The 19,946-nt window shown below is 43.6% G+C and overlaps 1 protein-coding gene across 1 annotated transcript in view; it reads right to left on the reverse strand.

Moving 5' to 3' along the window:
• NACC2 (NACC family member 2) overlaps positions 1–19,669 on the reverse strand; it is a 113,643-nt gene extending 93,974 nt beyond the window's left edge. The window contains exon 1 of the mRNA XM_038744491.1: positions 19,532–19,669. The gene's annotated coding sequence lies outside the window, so the exon portion shown is untranslated. The remainder of the gene's footprint in view (positions 1–19,531) is intronic.
• Positions 19,670–19,946: the final 277 nt, after the last annotated feature.

Here is a 19,946-nt window from a genome sequence, read left to right on the forward strand (position 1 = left end):
GGAGGGAAAGTAACAAAGGAATTCCAACACAAGTGATATAAGGCAGAGAGGCCTTTTCCCTCTCATCGGGGATTACCAGTCAAGCTTGGAGTCCTATATGCTAATTAGCAAGGAGGCAGTTGGAGCTAGTGGACTTTGTTATGGGAGTGACCACCCAGACCTGCCACTCAAGAACCTAAAGCCAGGGAGGAACTTCTGATCCTTACTTTGTGAGTTTGGAGCTTTCTCCCTTCTCCAGGGCCAACGCCATGCTTCTCAAAAGGAGATATGAAAGTAAGCCTCCTGGACATTGCTATGATCCTTAGAAAAATACAATTACTGTGTGCAGAGCACTGTACTAAGCCCTTAGAAAGTGCAATACAGCAAATAAAGAGAGATAATCCCTGCCCACAATGGACTCATAGTCTAGAGGGGAGAATGAATGAAGCCATAAACAGGATTTATTGAGTACCTTTGTATTGTATTCTATGGTACTAGAGTAAAAGCTAGGTACCTAAGTGGTTCATGGTGTTGTGAATATTTAAGTGCTTAGAGGCAACTCTTCATTGGTGGGGAAAAGGGGGAAGGGACTTTGGAGTGATTTTGTACTTCCCAAGCGCTCTGTACAGTGCTCTGCACACAGTAAGCACTCAATAAATATGATTGAAGAAATTAAGACTGGGAGGGGAATAGGTTTCAAGTGTTAAATGGGCTAGAAAGGCACCATTTCAGTCCTGATTGTGAATTGTTAGGATTTTGATATATCTGAGATAAGCAAATTTTGAAATCTAGTTCACAGAGCCATGAGACAAGTATAATTTCTCTCATCTACCCTGTGGAGAGGGGAACCTATTAGGCCAAGTGGCACCTGGGGCATGTAACATAGGGAGATTAGAAATTAATCAGGAATGGCCTCTTGGAGGAGTTAGTTTTCAGAAGAGTTTTAAAGTTGGGAGAGCTGTGGTGCATCAGGAAGGGTAAAGGTATTTGAGGTGGGGGGAGGATTTGAGCAAGAGGTTAGCAGAGGGTGAGAGGAGAATAAGGCACAGTGAAGAGATTAGTTTACACAGAACAAAGGGTGCACGCTGGATGTAGTAGGAGATGGATAAAGAGGAGGGAGAGGAAGCCTAAACCTCCTAAAAAATCAATGATCAAAAGTCTCTGTTTGAGAGCAATCAAGGGAAGTTTTTTGAGGAGTGGAGAGGCTTGTGAAGAATGACATTTCAGAAAAATGATGTGGGGCGGTGGGGAAGAGTGGGCCATAGACTGTAGAAGGGAGAGACAGGGAGGTTGGTAAGGAAGCAAATGCTGTACTCAATCCGGGATATGAGAAAATGCTTGAACCAACGTGGTAGTCATTTGGGTGGAGGAGGAGAAGCAGATGCTGGGAATGCTGTGCAGATTTGGTGAAAGATTGACTACAAGTTTTGGAAGAGAGGGAAGAGTCAAGGGTAATGCCAGCAGGCTTGATGTCAGAAAATAATAATAATAACAATAATAATGGCATTTATTAAGCACTTACTATGTGCAAAGCACTATTCTAAGTACTGGGGAGGTTACAAAGTGATCAGGTTGTCCCAAGGGGTCTCACAGTCTTAATCCCCATTTTACAGATGAGGTAACTGAGGCCCAGAGAAGTTAAGTGATTTGCCAAAGCCACACAGCTGACAGTTGGCGGAGCTGGGATTTGAATCCATGACCTCTGACTCCAAAGCCCAAGCTCTTTCCACTGAGCCATGCTAGATGGTGATGCTGTTTACTGTGATGGATGGAAGAAAAGATTGGGGAAAGAAGATGAGAAATTCAACTTTCAATTTATTAAGCTTGAGGCACCAGCAGAACAACAAGGTAGGGATGACCTAGAGGCAAGAGGAAATGTGAGATGGCAGATCAGGAGAGGTCAGGGGTATTGAGGTAAATTTCAGAGTCAATCATGTAGAGAGGGCAGGTGAAGTCAAGGGAATGGACGAGCTCCCCAAAGGAGGGAGTCTAAATTGAGAAAGGGAAAGGGCCCAAAACAGAGCCTTGAGCGAGAGAGAGGGAGGGAAAGGAAGAGCCAGCAAAAAGACTGACCAGAGAAGTAAGAGGAGAAACAGGACAGAAATGTGTCAGAAGCACTATTAGATAGTGTTGAAAGCACATCTCCCCGAATAGGCGTTCCCAGATTAAGCTCCATGTTTCCTCATCTCCCACTCCCTTCCACATCACCCTGACCTGCTCCCTTTGCTCCTCCCGACTCTGCCAACTCTCAGCTGTGTGACTTTAGGCAAGTCACTTAACTTCTCTGTGCCTCAGTTACCTCATCTGGAAAATGGGGATTAAGACTGTGAGCCCCCCGTGGGACAACCTGATCACCTTGTAACCTCCCCAGCGCTTAGAACAGTGCTTTGTACATAGTAAGCGCTTAATAAATGCCATCATCATTATTATTATTATTCCCTCATCCCAGCCCCACAGCATTTATGTACTTATCTGTAATTTTATTTATTTGTATTGATGTCTGTCTCCCCCCTCTAGACTATAAACTCGCTGTGGGCAGGAATGTCACTGCTTATTGTTGTACTGTACTTTCCCAATTGCTTAGTACAGCACTCTGCACTCAGTAAGCACTCAATGAATTCTACTGAATAAATGAATGAATGATAAAGGAGTGGTTTACTGTGTAAAAAGCATCCAAGATGTCATGGATGATTAAGATGAAGTTGAATCTGTTTGATTTACTGAGATGGACATTGATGAATTTAGAGAGAGTGGTCTCAGCAGAGCGAAGGAGGAAGAAACCAAACTGTAGAGGGTCCAAAAAGGAGTCAGAAGGTGTGGGGAAGGGAGTAGTGGGTGTATTCAACCTGATTAAGAAGCTGGGAACATGAATGAGAGCCAGGAAATGGGGTGGTAGCTGGGTGGTACAGTGGGTTTCAGAAAGGTTTATTTCGGCTATAAAAGACACGGGCATGATTGAAGGAAGAGGGGTGGGGCCATTAAAGAGAGAGCGGTTGAAAATGACAGTCAGGGAAGAAGAGTTGGCCTAAGTGTTTTGGGGTGATAATGGATGGGTACATGACCAAGGTAGGAAAATATGAAATGAACGATGCCAGGCCTTCAGGAAAGCTCACCCTCTCCTCTTTCCTCCCAACTGCATTTCCCAACTTGCAACTTTGGCACAATTCCAATTATAGCCGGCTTCAGGTGGTGAATGAGGCATCTGCCTCAGGGTTCAAGTCCTTGGGTGGCAGCAAGGGAGATAAAAATTTTAAATGCGTCCAGCCCAGGCTGGAAGTGGTGCCAGGGACGAGTGTGACTCAGTGGAAAGAGCATGGGCTTGGGAGTCTGAGGTCATGGGTTCTAATCCCAGTTTTGCCACTTGTCAGCTCTGTGACTTTGGGCAAGTCACTTAACTTCTCTATGCCTCAGTTACCTCATCTGTAAAATGGGGATGAAGACTGTGAGCCCCACATGGGATAACCTGATAACCCTGTATCCTCCCCCAGCACTTAGAACAGTGCTTCACACATAGTAAGCACTTAACAAATACCGCCATTGTTATTATTATTATTATTATCAGTGTAAACAGGGACCTGTGATGAAACTGCAATGGTTCTGGAGTAGGGTTGATTTGATGATGATTTTAGAGGGTCTGTTCCTCCCCCCGAGCCCACCCCTGCCTCCCCCGGTCCATCATCATCAATCATCAATCGTATTTATTGAGCACTAACTATGTGCAGAGCACTGTACTAAGCGCTTGGGCACTGTACTATACACATACACCAGAAATGCTTAGAGTTTGAGGGTTTGAACACCCTTCCAGATGACCGGTGGGTGGGGGAGGCCTGCCTTGCTTAAAATGGTTTCCTTACTCTTTCTTCCCCAATGTGTCTTGAACCCAACATTCCAGCATTGTTGTTTGGAATTGACTCTGAAATCATGTACCTTACACCCTCCCTCTCTAAATGTCCGGTCTTTTTTTTTTCTACTTCTCTTTTAAAGTTCCCTAGCCCACTGAAATTGCTAATGAGTGACCTGAAAAGAAGTTCACCCTACCATCTTCTGTTGCCGAGCCTCCAAGCACAGCTCCTCATGAAAGCTGTTTTAACTGGACGATTTTCCACTTGATTTGCAGTCCTCCTCTGGCAGCTCTGTTCCGCAGACAACAAGGCAACGGTTCAAATAAAGAAAGGCATACAGCATAATCATCCAGAGGAACAGTCAGTCGCTAACAACAGACCATCCTGAGGAGAAGCTGGTCCCATTTTTCAAAAGCCAAAGTTACCAAATCCATGGGGAGCCTTCTGTTAGCCTTCAGTGAACTTCGCTTTTTGAAAGAGCCAGGATTTATGTATCCTTGTCTTCTCCCATTAGATTGTCAACTCAAGGGCAGGAGAACAACTACTTTTTCAAGCACATTCTCAGTACAATGCTCTATATACTGTAGGCACTAGGTCAATCCTGATGATGATTATATACTTTACAATACAGAGGAGTTTAACAGTGGTGGAAATGGAAAAGATTTATTCCGGAAACTCTCCCTTTATTACTACTTACTCCCTTGAATCCCGATGAGCTCCGGATGTCCTAGATTTCTGCCCATTGCCAATTCTAACCCAAACCCAAACTGCCTGCCCCCCCACCACACCTCCCCACCCCAGGTCTTCCTCCTCCTATTCCACAATAACTGCCTCCTGTGTCTCCCCACTAAAGTCATTACTTAGCTCTACTGTCTGAATCATTTCTCAAAATTCATTCAGTTCAGATCTCCACACTCCTCAAGAATCTCCAGCAGCTGCCCATCCACCTCCACATCAAAAAGAAGCTCCTTGGCATTGACTTTAAAGTACTCAGTCAGCTTGCCCTCATTTTACCTTGCTGGTTTCCTACTACAACCCAACCTGAATGCTTCACTCTCCCAACACCAACCTACTGATTGAATCTTAATCTTGTCTATCTTGCTGCCGACCCACTGCCCATGTGCTCCCTCTGGCCTGGAACTCCTTTCCCTGTCATATCCAACAGACCACCACTCTCCCCACCTTCAAAGCCATACTAAAATCACATCTCTTCTGAGAGGCCTTCACCAACTAAGCCCTCATTTCCCCTACCCCCTCTCTCTTCTGAATCACTCTTGCACTTAGCTCTGTGCCCCTTAAGCACTTAATAAGTCACTCCACTTTAAGCCCCACAAAACTTATGTGCATATCCATAAATTATTTTAATGTCTCTCTCCCCATTTAGACTGTAAGCTCCTTGTGGACAGGGAACATGTCTACCAACTCTGTTCTACTGTATTTTTCCAAGCCCTTAGGGAAGTCCTCTGCACATAGTAAGCACTCAATAAATCCCATTCATTGACTGATTGTTCTGCACCCAGTAAGCACTCCACAAATACCACTAATTGATTGACTTCTAGAGTCAAAAGATGGAAAGATCTTTGTAGCTGCAAAGATCAACCCAAGAAAAAGAGGGAACAGAAAAAACAAAGAGACCAGGTTTGTATCTCTTTAAAATTCCATAAACAAACGGTGAAGGATTATATTTCTTTGTATTTTCACACTGAGTAACAAGGTGCTGGGCAAGCCATTTTGAAAACAAATTGGAACTGTTTTTCTAAATGAAAAATATATTAGTAAAGAGATCTGGGACTGTCTAGGGGGAAATCAATATTCCTTCCTCCCAAATTTTTAAAGGCAACACCCTGCCTGCCTGAGAAGGCAAAAGGCTCTGATTCTGGGACAGATAATAATGATAATAATTGTGGTATTTATTAAGCGCTTACTATATGCTGGCCACTATACTAAGCACTGGGGTAGATGCAGGCATATCAGGTTGGACACAGTCCTTGTCCCATGTGGGGTTTACAGTCTCAATCCCCATTATACAACTGAGGTAACAGACACAGAAGTGAAGTGACTTGCCTAAGGTCACACAACAGATGAATTAGAGCTCCCAGGCTAGTGCTCTATCCACTACACCATACTGCTTCTAAAAGGTTACACAGATGATGGTTTCAGGAACAAGCAGAGTCAAGCAGACCTCCCACTAAAGTAATCCAAAGTGTCCTTTGTTATACAAATTAAAGACAAAACACACAACTTTCAGTCTTTCCGGTTAATAGAAATCTTTCAAAAAGGGGCAGGGTACAACACATCAAGGAATTCTCTCATGACCTCAGGTGGTATTGCCATGACAACTGAGTTTCAATCTTCCAAACATGGAAATATTCATTTGCACTAGTGTGAAACAGAATAATTAAAGTGAGAAGTTCTCTCAGCTTGGAGGGCTGCAAGAAGTGCATGTTGGGGTGGGGGGGGGGGAAGGGGGAGGAAGCAGGGCAAAGACATTCAGAAAGATAACACACATTACAATTGCAAACAGTAAGTTAGCTAGAGCCTCATGAAAACTTAGGAAAAAGAAAGAAATAGTCACATCTAACTGCTTGGCATTATTTAATAAACAAAATATAACTTGCCAGTTCTCTTAAATATAAATTCTTAAACTCCATGACCTCAAAGAAAACAACCTGATAAATAAAATTTGAAGGACTAACAACTACTGCTAGCTGCGTGTATTATTTAAAAAGTCCCAAGAGTTTTACATTTTCCAAATATTTAAAATTTAGCCCAAATCAGCTCCTCCTCTTTCTCCAATAAGAGCCAAGTTATTTTAAAACTTCATCCATTTATTTTTAAATTCTGCCTATTTCTAAAACAATTTTGCCCATTTCTGTTGAAGGCAGAGAGCTCTACTAGTTGGCTGTTTCTAGTTTGAGGTGTTCCTTAAGTCTACTCCAATCAATGGTATTTACTGAGTGCTTACAGTGTACAGAGCTCTGTTCTGAGCTCTCAGGGGAGTCAATACAACAGAATTAGTAGACACATTCCCTGCCCACAATGGGCTTACTCTGAGAGAGACATGTTTTCTTCCCATGGAGATAGGAGAAACACAGTAGTAACTCCCATTACTGTATCTGTGGTGCTCAAGCTGCACAGCTGGGAAGGGAAGGGGGTGGATTTCTTGTTCATTTCCGACAAACTCTAGCTCCCTCGCGTTGTGATCTTCTACGAGAAATGGCAGCAGACCTAGTTCAACCTCAAACGTGACCCACCAGGCAACGGCACTGCCATGCAATTCCAAACTTGCTCAGGAAAACAAGTCAGTGAGGAGGGCTGGCAGACAAGCTGCCAAGATTTTAGGAACTCTGTCATACAGTATAAAGCCTCAGAACAACTTTCTGAACTAAAATGACCCAGAATGTGTGAGAGAACAGAGGGTGGATACTTGGACTATGTATACCTGTATATATGTTTGTACATATTTATTACTCTATTTATTTATTTATTTTGCTTGTACATATCTATTCTTTTTATTTTATTTTGTTAGTACGTTTGGTTTTGTCTCCCCCTTTTAGACTGTGAGCCCACTGTTGGGTAGGGACTGTCTCTATATGTTGCCAATTTGTACTTCCCAAGCGCTTAGTACAGTGCTCTGCACACAGTAAGCGCTCAATAAATACGATTGATGATGATGATGATGATGATGGACTAATAACGTTCTGCAGTTGTGGGATCCTTGCTGTTGTGGGAATAAAGACAGTCCCTGGACTTATGACACAACTGGTTCCTGAAAACTGTCACTAGTTGAAATTTTTTTCAAACAGAACCCAGGAACAATATTATAAAGGGGTATTGTTTCTTCGTGCCTTATTTTTACACAAATCACTTAGGATTGTACCGTTACGGACTACAGCCGTGTGGCCTATGATCCACTGGTTCCTGAAAACTCATTAGTTGAAACTTTTTTCAATCAGAACACAGGAACGATATTATAAATGAAGGTTGTTTCCTAGTGCTCTATTTTTATGCAAATTACTCAGGATCCTTACGGATTACGTGGCCTAGTGGAAAGACCACGGCCGGCCTGGGAGTCAGAGAACCTGGATTCTAAAGCTGGCTCCGCCACTTAACTGCTGTGTGACCTTAGGCAAGTCACTTCCCTTCTCTGAGCCTCAGTTCCCTCATGTGTAAAATGAGGATTCAATACTCATTCTCCCTTCTACTGAGTCTGTGAACCCCACGTGAGCCCTGATTATGTTGTACCCACCCCCCCTCCCCGGACCCCAGCAGTTAGTACAGTGTTTGACACATAATAAGTGCTCCACTACTACTACTACCAATAATAATAATAGCAGTAATGTAACTATCTTAATGGATTCATATTGAATCAGAGAGATTCCTGGATAGGGTCAGTCTGACATAGTGGCTAGAGCATGGGGCTGGGAGTCAGAAGGTCATGGGTTCTAATCCCACTTTGCCACTTATCTGCTGTGTGACCTCAGGCAAGTCAATTAACTTCTCTGTGCCTCAGGTACCTCATCTGTAAAATGGGGATTGAGATTAGAGAAGCAGCGTGGTTCAGTGGAAAGAGCCCGGGCTTTGGAGTCAGAGGTCGTGGGTTCAAATCCCAGCTCCACCAACTGTCAGCTGTGTGACTTTGGGCAAGTCACTTCACTTCTCTGGGCCTCAGTTCCCTCATCTGTAAAATGGGGATGAAGACTGTGGGCCCCCGTGGGACAACCTGATCACCTTGTAACCCCCCAGCGCTTAGAACAGTGCTTTGTACATAGTAAGCGCTTAATTAATGCTATTATTATTATTATTGTGAGACCCATGTGTCCAACCCAATTTGCTTGTATCCACCCCAGCGCAAAGTACAGTGCCTGGCACATAGCAAGCGTTTAACAAATACCAGCATGGCTCAGTGGAAAGAGCCCGGGCCTGGGAGTCCAAGGTCATGGGTTCTAATTCTGGCTCCGCCACTTGTCTGCTGTGTGACCTTGGGCAAGTCACTTAACTTCTCTGTGCCTCAGTTACCTCATCTGTAAAATGGGGATTAAGACTGTGAGCTCCCCATGGGTCAACCTTATCACCCTTATCACCCCAGCACTTAGAACAGTGCTTTGCACGTAGTAAGCGCTTAACAAATGACATTATCAGAATTATTATTATTGTAGAGTTGCTGACTTACGCCATCTAAAATGGGCATGTTAACTTTCTTCGGTGACCACCTGGTTATCAGATTACCTCCCCTCCATCTTTAATCTCTCTCAACACCAATGGTTTTAAAACTGCTTCTCCAGTTTCATACAGCTAGTATTTTTACATTACAACCAAGGTGTTGCAACCATATGTCAATTTAGAAATCTGAGTGCCGCTTATCTTAACTTGAAACATCTTAAATTAAAAGACTTCCTGCACTCAATATTATTACAATTTATTTCCAGGACAACATGTCATATACTCTCAAAAATTAAACTGTGCTAGATTAATGAACAGATATTAGATCTGCTCAGAAATTTACATAAGCAACTGAGATGACTCCACAAGACAGGAAAAACTTTCTCCTTACCTAAACTGTTTTATTTTAATCACATGGGATTTAGAGCACAACTCCCACACTTGGAAATACCACATTAGGAACACATATAGGACAAAGACAACAATGGGGACAAGAGTGCTAACTGGAATGAGGAATCTGAAATGGCTTATCAGTAATGTGAGGACATGAGTGCTTAACAAATACCATAAAAAAAATGGTGAGTGGGAACATGACTAAAACTTATAAAATGAAGAGTGAGGACTGGGTAAAGCCCAATATCAGAATGTGGGGCAATTATTGATACTTGCAGGTGGTAAAAATAATAGTATTTGCTAAGTGTTTGTATCAAGCACTGGTTTCCATTTATCAGGTTGGACACTGTTCCTGTCTACTTGTTTTGTTTTGTTGTCGGTCCCCCGCCTCTTCTAGACTGTGAGCCCATTGCTGGGTAGGTTCCGACTCTATATGTTGCCGATTTGTACTTCCCAAGTGCTTAGTACAGTGCTCCGCACAGAGTAAGCGCTCAATAAATACGACTGAATAAATGAGTGTTCCTGTCACATGGGACTCACAGTCTACCCAGGAGGAAAACAGGTATTAAATCCCCATTTGATTGAATCTACCATTTTACAGTGATAGATTCACAACAAATAATAGGAACCTTTCCTTCATATACTACCTAGCTAATGTTTCAAATTTAGGCCTATGCTAAAGGCTGCAGGGGGAAAAATGAGATAGTCTATTTCTAATCATAAGGATGGCTGTCATCAGGGGAAGAAACACCATACAATTTCTCCAAACCTATTTTGGTGTTACTGTCGGAGAGAGAATTCTGGGTTGCATGGACCGAAGTTCTGATCCAGTAATGAAGTTTCTTCTGTCCAAAACCACTACTGATCCAATTTCCTGTGTGGCGGGAATCACTGGAGATTTCCTTATTCCTCAAATGGGGCTTGAGGAAACAGCTAGTAGAAATTAAAGATGATGTCATGGCTCTGAATAACTCTACCTGACATATATTATTACCCAGAAGTTGAGATGCCTTTCAGGAGAGCACATGATAGCCAATCACTGAGGCCGTCACCAAGAATAATAAATCTCTGGGGGTATTTCAAAGCACTAAAGGGGTACGCTGAGGAATACAGAGAGGAGAAGTAGCCACACCAGAGCAATAATAATAATAATAATAATAATAACTTTTATTATTATAGTATTTAAGCACATAATATGTCCCACGCACTATATTAAGTGCTGGAGTATACACGTGATAATTAGATAGGACACAGGACATGTCCCATGTCTCAGGAGGGCACTGAGGACATAAGCTTATAATAATAATAATAATAATGGCACTTATTAAGCACTTACTCTGTGCAAAGCACTGTTCTAAGCGCTGGGGAGGCTACAAGGTGATCAAGTTGTCCCACAGGGGGCTCACAGTCTTAATCCCCATTTGACAGATGAGGTAACTGAAGCACAGGGAAATTAAGTGACTTGTCCAAAGTCACACAGCTGACAATTGGTGGAGCAGGGATTTGAACCCATGACCTCTGACTCCAAAGTCCGGGCTCTTTCCACTGAGCCACGCTGCTTCTCATACCTACCAATTCTGTCAGATTGTACTTTCCCAAGCATTTAGTACAGTGCTCTGTGCTTAGTAAGCACTCAATACCATTGATGACGATGAGGGAGGACAGGTAACTAATCCCCATTTTCCAGATGAGGAAACTGAGGCATAGAGAAGTTAAGCATCTTGCCCAAGGTCCCAACACAGCCAAGTTGCCCAGCCTGGATTAGAACCCAGTCTCCTTAATTCCAAAGAACTTGGTTCTTTCCATTAGGCCACGCTGCTTCTCAAGTGGTAAGAGTGTCCCCAAGGCCTTGAGAAACACGCAAGCTATTGTATTTTTTTTCACCTTTTAACTATTTTGCTGCTCTCCAACAGTATGAATGTGTGTTCATGTGTATGGGGAAAGAGAGGCCTGAATGAGAGGGGAAGGACTAAGTGAGGAGGAAGTCTGTGAAATAGAGAGTGTACTTTCAGGTGATGCTCTGAGCTAGCAGAAGTCATTTCTACAAACAATTGCAAACCTGAACTGTCTTATATAACTGTACTAGCAAAGGAATGGGCTAAAGCAAGAAGGGATACTGTCCCACTTCTTTTCAGGAAGATAAGAAAATATCCCATTCCTCTCAGGGATTAAATTGGTGGCCATGGATCATGATGATGATCATCATCATCAACTGTACTGAGTGCTTACTATGTTTAGAGCGCTGTACTAATCGCTTGGGAGAGTACAGTACAATGAAGTTGGTAGACAAGTTCCCTGCCCATAACAAGCTTGCCGTTTAGAGGATAAACTATCCAGTCCCTCTTCTTTATTTCTACAACTGAAGTAATGCATAAACCATCTCATTTCCTTTTCTCCCCCAACCCCTCACTTCAAATTTGGACTGCTGTGCCAGCCAACATATAAATAGCCCCAATGTCGGTCCCCTCAAAATACCTCAGGATTTGAGCTATTATAACTTTTTTCCCCCTTACACTAAAAACCTAATTTTCTTCTGGTCCAAGAATAAAACCAGGAAAACAAGGTTTTTTTTCTAATCTGAGCCCAGCTCTAAAAACTTTCTGCCCCACCCAACCTCAATCTTCCCATCTGTTCTGATGAGAGACTCCTGCCATGTCCCTGGCCCTGAAGTTCTCTCAAGGCAAAGATAAAGCTAGTTTGCAGATGATGTGATAACAGTGGTGGGTGGGTGTTTGATGCTGTGTTGTCTTTTTTTTTTTTTTTTACCCAAGCCCAAACCAACCCTACTGAGAAAGTCAACCACTATTTGGAGAAAAGATTTATTCTGCAGCAGGAGAAGCACAGGTTAGCTGACATTCCATTTCCAGAGCTGCATTCAGATTATTGAGTTTTCTTAACTTTGGTTGGGATGGATGTGTCTCAACCAGAAGAAAAAGGGGGTACCTCAGAGGGTCTGATTAATATCACATGTGTCCAGAAACACTTAGCCAAAAACATTCAATTAAAAAAACTTAAACACCTCACCGCCTTACTCTTCCATTTTGAACATGCAGAAGAAAAAGATCTATTCCTCCTCAGTAATTCACTGAAACAGGTTCCGCTTTGTATCTACATATTTAATCAGTGACGCATAAAGGCAGGCGGGGTGCCTTCCCGATTATGAGATGGCTTCTTGATCACAAGATGCCTTAGCCCGGAGAAAAGTAAGAGGCATCACCAACTGTAGGGATCAGGTTGGGCCATCACCCCCTCAACCAGGACACTTACATTCTATCTTGACAGGCAGGCAGGCAGGCAGGCAGACAGACACACACACACACATATTTTGCAGATATATTTTCGATACAGTGGACCACTCCCTTCTCCTGGAAACATTATCCAACCTTGGCTTCTCCAACACTGTCCTCTCCTGGTTCTCCTCCTATCTCTCTGGCCGCTCACTCTCAGTCTCTTTTAGAGGGTCCTCCTCTGACTCCCACTTTTTACCTGTGGGAGTCCATTAAAGCTCAATTCTGGTCCCCTTCTATTCTCCCATGGAGAACTCATTTGCCCCAGTTGCTTCAACTATCATCTCCAATAAATATTAATATTTATGGTGTGTGTTAAGTGCTTACTTACTATGTGCCAAGCTCTGTAGTACGTGCTGGGATAGATCTAAGAAAATCAGGTTGTACACAGTCCCTGTCGCTCATGAGACTCATGGTCTAAGTACGAGGGAGAACAGCTAAGAAGTTAAGTGACTTGCCAAAGGTCCTACCTTCAGCAGTGGCGGAGCTGGAATTAGAATCCAGGTCTTCTGACTCCCAAGCCTGTGCTCTTTCTACTAGGCCACACTGCTTCCCATTTCTATGTGCATGTTTCCTAAATCTTTATCTTTATCCCTGAACTCTCTCCTTTTCTTCAGTCTTCTATTTTCTCCTGCCTTCAGGACATCTCTACCTGGATGTCCCACAGACACCTCAAACTTAACAGGTCCAAAACAGAACTCCTCATCTTCCCATGTATAAAGCCTGTCCTCCTCATCTTTCCAGCTCTGTGGACAACACTACTATCCTGTCTCACAAGCCTGTAGCCTTGGCATCATCTTCAAATCATTTCTCTGACTCAACCCACATATTCAATCCGTCACCAAACCTGTTGGTTCTATCTTCACGACATCATGCAAATCTGTCCTTTCCTCTCCATTCAACTACAACTACTATGCTGATCCTAGCATTTATGCTATTCAGCCTTGACTAATGCGACAGCCTCCTAATGGACCTCCCTACCTCCTTTCTTCCCTCTCTCCAGTCCATACTTCACTATGCTCTCCACAACATTTTTCTAAAACAAGTTCAATCCATGTCTCCCCCTACTCCTCAAAAATATCCTATGGTTGGTGTGTGTCTTTACATGTGTACACACACACACACACATATACATGTATGTCATATAAGCAGCATGGCCTGATAGAGCATGGCCCTGGGAGTCAGAAGTACCTGGGTTTTAATTCCAGCTCCAATACTTGTCTGCAGTGTGACCTAGAAACACCATTTAACTTTTCTGGGCTCAGTCACCTCATCTGTAAAATGGGGATTAAGATTGTGAGCCCCATTTGGGAAATGGGATGCATCCAAACTGATTACCTTGTATTTGCACCAGAGCTAAGAACAGTGCCTGGCACATTGTAAGCACTTAACAAAGACCATTATAAAAATATAGGTATATTTTATATTTTATATTATATAAAATATATATTTTATATATATATATACATTTTGTTAATAATGGTCTATGTTAAGTGCTTACAATGTGCCAGGCACTGTTCTAAGCCCTGGTGTAGATACAAGGTAAATAGGTTGGACACATGGGCCTCACAGTGCTTGTTATAAGCACTGGAGAAAATACAGTTTTAATCAACATTATTTACTGAGCAGAGCACTGTAGTAAGCACTTGGGAGACTACCCAACAATATAACAGACACATTCCCTGCCCACAACAAGCTTTAAGGCTCTCTCACAGAGAATTATTCAAATAGGCTTCTTGCCATAAGGCTGGAGATTGACTGGTCGCAGACCTGGCTGTGCCTCAATCAGGAGAATTCAAATACTGTGAAGAAGGTTAAGACTTCAAAGGAGATATTCTGAAAACTCTGGGGCACTGGACTCTCTCTTTGACCATCTTTACAGAATTTCGACCACATCCTTCTCCCTTGGGGATTTTGAGGAACCTGCTTGAAAAGGATAAAACGATCCTAGAGATGCCCCTTAGCCTTTGAGTCCCAAGGGAACAGGGGCCATGTCTCATTTGACTGCACTGTCTCTACCCCCGTGCTTAGCATTTAGTGGACATTTAACAATTACCATAATAATAAAAAAGTAAGCATCCTAGTCTCCTAAAACTGTGGTTGACATCTTAAAGCAAGAAGTTTCAGACAGTGCTGCATCCCACCTGAAAACTGGGAGTCAGTTGCTGAGAACAGACCAGCATGGTGTACTGTTATCGAGAACAGAGAGGCTCACTTCAAGCAAATGCCCTGTAAGGATTGAGAAACAAGGAGGCAAAAAAGAAAACACTGCCAGGCACTGCAAACGTTACACACAACTCACAACAAGGGACAGTGTTTGTGGACACAACTGTGAGATCCACAATGGCCTTTGCAGCCTCACACAAACCAAGGTGAATTTCATCATCAAATACCATGGACAACTGTAAATATGTATGTAGCGCAAAAAACAGAATGGTTCTGAGAAGCTCAGTGCTCTGCCACCAATTCATTTCCAAATCTACACCATACAATTTCCCTCTACTGAACCGCCACAGAAAAATGTCTTGTGGAATATCTTGAAGGGAGAGGCTCAGACAGATCCTGGGATACAAGTAATTAATCTCAGATATTCTGGAAACAATCAATCGTATTTATTGAGCGCTTACTGTGTGCAGAGTACTGTACTAAGCACTTGGGAAGTACGTTACAATATTTGTGAACGCTAATCCCAAACTATTAATACTGAAACCCACACAAAAAAATTAACGGTGGAGCTATTGCCACACAAAAACACAAACCACCTCTCTAACCACTTCACATTACTGGAAAAATCCAACAAACTCAGCTCGTGATTTCTTTTCCACCGGCTGATTTTACCGCAAGCAAATTATCCCCAAACCAGAAAGAGACTGAACTTTTGAGTGGGGGGAAGAAGTTCAATCTGGAGATTAAACAACTCACAAAACGCATGTCCCAAGTGCCCGATAGTATGGCAACAAAAATATTCCCTCCTCACTGTCGATGCCCACTTTAGCCCGCTACGGCTTCTCAGACTGGGGGCCCTAGGGTAGAACCAGGCACTGGGTATTTGATCTAACTCGGCCTAGGCCTGTCAGGCCCAGGACAAGATCCAACAAGATCAGAAGGTGTGGGGGAATAAGGCCAGACATGAGCAGCCTATTGCAAATGCATGGTTGTGGTGCTAATGGTTAAGCGCTTACTATGTGTCAAGCACTGTTCTAAGCACTGGACTAAGTACAAGTCAATCAGGTTGGAAATGGTCCTTGTCCCACAAGGGGCTTACAGTCTAAGCGGGGGAGAGACTAGATAGAATAATAATAATGATGGCTTTTGTTAAGCGCTTACTGTGTGCCAAGCACTGTTCTAAGTACCAATATTGAATTCCCATTTTATAGATGACGAAACGGAGGCACAGACAAGTGAAGTGACTTGCCCAAGGTCACACAGCAGGCAACAATCAGCAGCATGGCATAGTGGATAGAGCACTGGTCTGGGAATCAAACAGTCCTGGGTTCTAACCCCTGCTCTGCCACTTGTCTGCTGTGTGACCTTGGGCAAGTCACTTCATTTCTCTGGGGCTCAGTTTCCTCATCTGTAAAACAGGGATTGAGACCGTGAGCCCCTCGTGGGACCGGGACTGTGTCCAACCCAATTTGCTTGAATCCATCTCAGCATTTAGTACAGTGCCTGGCGCACAATAAGCACTTATCAAATACCAAAATTATTATTACTAGTCAGAATCAGGATTAGAAACCAGGTCCTCTGACTCTCAGGCCTGTCCTCTTCCCACTGAGCCACTCTGTTTCTCTCATCTTCCCTCCTAGCCGTTAAAGCTGCCGCCAGGATGAGAGAAGATGAACCACTGACTTGAGTGAGTAGGTCAAGACGACCCAGGGCAGGAAGGTGATGGCAGGATGAGCAAGTTTGAGAGCCAGAACACTGAAAGGGGTTGAAGCAGGCCTCTCTCCATCAGGACACTTCACTAACAACCACAATTAGTGGCATTTATTGGCTACCAATTGAATGTGGAACACTGTGTTAAGTGCTTGGAGAAGTCATCAGCTGTAAGGACAAAGCCTTGGTACAAAGACTTTCCTGATACTGACCCCGAAAAGGAGGCCTGCATAGTCAAAACCACCGGAGGGAGAGGAATTGCAGGTTCTTTGTACTCCTGGGAAGTGGTGAGAAGCAACCTTTCTGTTAAGTCTCATGAAGAGCCTCTTTAACCTTTACAAAAGGACAACAAAGGAAAAAATGCATTCCATTTTTAATAGGCAGTTAATTTATTCAATTTGCAAAATCAGTAAAGGAGTGGAAGGGGTGGGAGTAAGATGGCACTGGAGGTTTTGGGGGTATTTTGGGATACTATTAAATTTTTGCTGTTAACAGATGGATACTATTTCTTACAATGCATAAACCAAGCTGAGACTATTTATACTCTGTGCTTGTTCGGAATCCTCATCCTCCTCTTTCAAAAAGGAGTGGGGTTTGGAAAAAATAAGGAGCCTTGACGGACAAAGTCCAGAGGCCCTGAATTCAACCCGGGATTCCGCCCCTGGACTCTCCCACCTGAGCAAACTGGTCTAAAGCCACACGAACAGCAAACATGCTCCCTCCTAGTAAGTATCGTTGATTGATTGATTAACCAAGACTCACAAAGAAGTGAATTCAGTGAGGCGACACCAAACAACTGCCAAGTCAGAGCCCAGTTCAGTTGCAGGCAAGCCCAGGGGGAAAAGCCCAGGAATGGTCCAGGGGGTCCAAAGCAGAGCAGGCCATTCCAGACCTAAGGACCATGAAGGGGTTGGGGCTCTAAGCATGACCCCAGGACCCATTGGAGGTGGAGGGAGATAGGTCCTGGGCCCTAGCTGGCTCAAGTCGCCGAAAGGCTGAGGCAGCCTCTCCTTCCCACCTGACACCACAGGAGCCATGGACATCCTCCCCCTTTTCCCCTGCATGAGGCAAACTGCCTTCCCAACTTTTAGACTGTCCAACCAGCTTATAACCAAGGACCGTCCGTCTCCAAAGTCTGCCTTCCCCTCCAGGTAGATTGAAATGTTTCTTACAGCTGATATTTTATCGCTGAAATATAAACCTGGTTCTGCCTTCTATTCCTTTTTATTTGTGCCTGGTCTTCCCCCACTTAAACTGTGAGCCTCTCGTGGGCTAGGCACCCTGTCTTCATTTGATTTTCTTATAATTGCCCCAGCACTTGGTAGAGTACCTTTGCAAACTGTAAGCACTTAATAAATGTTAGTAATAATAATATTCCTGTGGGGGTTGACAGGCATGTTAAAGGGGATTTAACAAGAGACACAGAGAGGATAAGTGACTAGCCCAAGATCACACATTAAGTGATTCTTCCAGGAACAGAATTCACAAGTAACCAACTCCAATATTCTGGTATTAACTTCCTCGACCCCTTGGGGAAAGGCATTTCTGATGCTAGTGGAAGGAAGACTAATTATTACCTCAAAAATGGTAGCCCCATCAAAGAGCAATGTTCAAGCCAGGAATCCCCATGTGGGACCCTTCCTCTGGGAATTCATTCCCATCCTGGGATGGGAGGAAAGGGGAAGGGGACAAAACCAGAAAAAGGAAGAGAATTCCACCCTCTGGCTCTAGCCCTTCTTTCACAATGCTTGCCAAAATGCCCAAGGAGTAGGCAGTATGACCTAGTGGAAAGCACCGGCAAAGAGAAGTGGAAAGAGAAGCAGTGTGGCTTAGTGGATATAGCATGGGCTTGGGAGTCAGAAGGATTTGGGTTGTAAGTCTGGCACTGCCATTGTCTGCTGTGTGACCTTGGGCAAGTCACTTCACTTCTCTTTACCTCAGTTGCCTCATCTGTAAAATAAGGATTAAGACTGTGACCGCTATGTGGGACAGGAACTGTGTCCAACCAGATTACCTTGTAGTGCTTAGTACAGCACCTGGCATACGGTAAGCACTTAGATATCACAATCATTATTATTATCAGTTCACCTCCATCAGTTCAGCCTGCTATGTGGCTTTAGGCAAATCACTCAGCCTGCTATGTGGCTTTAGGCAAATCACTCAACCCCTCTTCCTAATCTGGAAAATTAGGATAATACCTACCTCACTCTACCTCACATGGGGTGTGAAAATAAATGGAAAAAAACTGATGTCAAGGTGTCTATATAGACACTATATAGGCACTACAGAGCCATTGTAAATTCTATGCAAAAACAGGTACAAAGGTGGTCCCCGATGGCCAGCAGTCAATTTCCTCTATAACCAAGAGCAAGGCCACCGACGCTGTCTCCTCCCTTCTTCCCCCCTATCAATGGTAAACTGCCAAGGATCTGGAGCAGGGCAGATTCAGCCTGCCTCTCCCTTTTCTGAATCTTAATCTACTTGCCTAATGGGAGAAACTGAAGCATATTGAAGGATCAAGTAGCTTTTTCTTGCAGGGGGAGAAAGGGAGGATTATGTGGAAATAAACAACACACACACACACACACACACACACACACACACACACACACACACACACCACCCCACCCCACCCCCCAAATACCTCTTGAGTGGAATTTTGCCCAAAACTTCTACAGTTGGTTTTTTATTTTGGTCATGCACTGCATTATGGAAGAAAATTTCATTTTGGAGCAGGAGACTGATTTGCATAAAATTCTTTGCAAGTTAATATCAGCTTCTGATAATGATCTCGGCATAATGCAGAAGACGTTTGAGAAGACTGTTACAACACTAAGTAATCATATTTTAAATTATGTTTCCCTTTATAGAAAGGTGTTGCAAAAACACACAGACATGAAATCTGTCTGTTGAAGCCCCAGCACAAACCACCTGACCATCTTCCCACTAATCTACTGTTACAGATTGCAACACCGCCTCTCGATATCTTACCAAACAAATTCTTCTGCAACAGACTGGCTTTCCAGAAGGCGGGGATCCTTTTTCCTGGTGGGGTTCCTTCTTCCACATTTGACTGCGCTAGCCTCACCTTCTGATACCGGGCAGCCTCAACCGACCACGTGCTTCCACCAGCCTACAGGGAAGATAATCAGGTTTCAGCTTGAAAGGGCTTCCTTTAGTGGACGGTGAAGATAAACCTTTACCCTGCCCCTCCCTCCAAATCCCTAAGAAACCTTAAGACAACCAACAAGGTTAAAGCAACAAAGTTTAAAGAACTGTCTTCCTGGCTTTTAAAAATACTCCCGGGACAGACTCATCTCCCCTGTACCAAAACGAGCTCTCGGGGCAGGTTAACTGGTATTTTCCTACTTCCCTATTCTCCCTCCCATCTTCCTAAGCAATTTCC

Source organism: Tachyglossus aculeatus, chromosome 4 (genome assembly GCF_015852505.1).
Source record: "Tachyglossus aculeatus isolate mTacAcu1 chromosome 4, mTacAcu1.pri, whole genome shotgun sequence".
In the NCBI taxonomy this organism is placed as follows: Eukaryota; Metazoa; Chordata; class Mammalia; order Monotremata; family Tachyglossidae; genus Tachyglossus; species Tachyglossus aculeatus.